Source organism: Humulus lupulus, chromosome 4, assembly GCF_963169125.1.
Source record: "Humulus lupulus chromosome 4, drHumLupu1.1, whole genome shotgun sequence".
Classification (NCBI taxonomy): domain Eukaryota; kingdom Viridiplantae; phylum Streptophyta; class Magnoliopsida; order Rosales; family Cannabaceae; genus Humulus; species Humulus lupulus.
The window spans coordinates 25,139,774-25,141,777 of NC_084796.1; positions in this window are offsets into that span (position 1 = coordinate 25,139,774).

Here is a 2,004-nt window from a genome sequence, read left to right on the forward strand (position 1 = left end):
CCATTTTGGGACGACTCCTCATGCCACCCAATAATGCTCAGAACAACGAAGTACCACCTGAAAACAATGAAGAACAGAACCTTGGCCCGCAAGTTATCATAGAGCAACCTGTACTACCAGTAGAAGCACCAAGAGCTGCCCGAGCAAAACCTATATCAGAAAGGTTTGGCAACTAGAATCCACCTATATTTGAGGGGAGCAATGACCCTTCAATGGCAGAGGAATGGATCAATATTTTGGAAAGGATCTTCGACTTCATTGGAACTACTGAGAGAGAGAAGGTAGTTTGTGTGACTTATATGCTAAGAAAAGATGCCCGCATCTAGTGGGACGCAACCGAGAAAGGGCATAATATTGCCAAGATGGAATGGCTAGAGTTCTTGACCTTGTTCAATGGCAAGTACTTTAGTAAGGCAGTGATTGAGCACAAAGTGAATGAGTTCACTAATCTAAAGCAAGGAACGTCGAGTGTGCAGGACTACGTTCAAAAATTCGATCAACTGTCTAGGTTCGTGAAGAGCCAAGTGAACATTAAAGAGAATAAGACCTGGAGTTTTATGAAGGGCCTACACAGAGACATTGCTAGGTGTGTAGACACTGGTAGAACTGGCCTGAAGACATATGCCAAAACTGTGGAACGGGCTCTTCGCCAAGAGTCTTGGGCCATGTCAGACAAGCCAGAACCACAGAAGAACGAAGACACGAGGTACACTCCCAACAACCCCGGACAATTTCAGGCCAATCGAAATGGCCCAAGGGGAAAGTTCAACCCGAGGTTCGGCTAGAACTCGGGGCGAACAAACAATCCAAGAGGCACAAGACCGATTTTTGGGGGAAATAACAAAAGAAAGGGGGACCTCCCAATCAGGCAATGGCTAGTCCCAACAAACAACCAAGACATGAGTTTGAACAATGGCCACTGTGCAACAAGTGTAACCGACGCCATCGAGGCGAGTGTGGGGTATATTTTAACTGTGGAAAGCTAGGGCACTTTGCTAAAGATTGCTGAATGCCAGCCAAAGGCAATGGAAATGACCAACAGAAACAAATTGGAGCTCCGCCTCAAGTTTATTCGCTTAAGCAAAGCGACAAAGGAGCTGGACCATCTGATATGGTGTCAGGTCAGATTTCTATCGCCTAAACCTCGGCATATGCATTAATGGATACTGGTGCATCACATATTTTTGTATCTGCATCATTTGTGGAAAAATTAAATAGAAGTCCTGAGCCTATGCCTGTTATCTGTGGGGTATCCTTGCCTTCAGGAGAGGATATGCTGGTGCAGACATGGGTTAGAGCCATACCAGTTTGGGTTGAAGGTCGTGAGCTGACGGTGGATCTATTAGTCTTGGACCTACATGAATACGACGTCGTATTTGGGATGGATTGGTTAACCAGATATGGAGTCGTTATCAATTGCAAACGCAGAAAAGTGGTCTTCACTCAGTAGGAGAAGAACCATTCGAGTTCAAGGGTACGTCAAGAGAAAATAAGTGTCCTATGATTTCTGCGATAAAGGCAAGAAAAATGTTGAGTGACGGATGCATCAGTTTTCTGGCAAACATAGTGGATAAGGATAAAGAGACAAGTCAACAACCATCTGATGTATCGGTTGTGTGCAAGTTTCCCGAAGTATTTCCTGAAGAATTCCCAGGGATTCCACCAGACCGAGAGATCATGTTTGATATAGAGTTAATTCCGGGTGCTGTGCCGATCTCAAAGACTCCTTACAGAATGACACTAGCTGAACTCAAGGAGTTGTAGTCGCAACTGTAAGAGTTACTGGACAAGAAGTTCATAAGGCCAAGCCATTCTCCGTGGGGAGCCTTGATCTTATTTGTGAAGAAGAAATATGGCTCGATGAGAATGTGCATTGACTATCGGGAGTTGAACAAAGTGACGATCAAGAACCAATATCCATTACCGAGGATTGACGATCTTTTTGATCAACTACAAGGAGTGTCAGTATTTTCCAAAATGGACCTACTGATAACTCTACAAAAT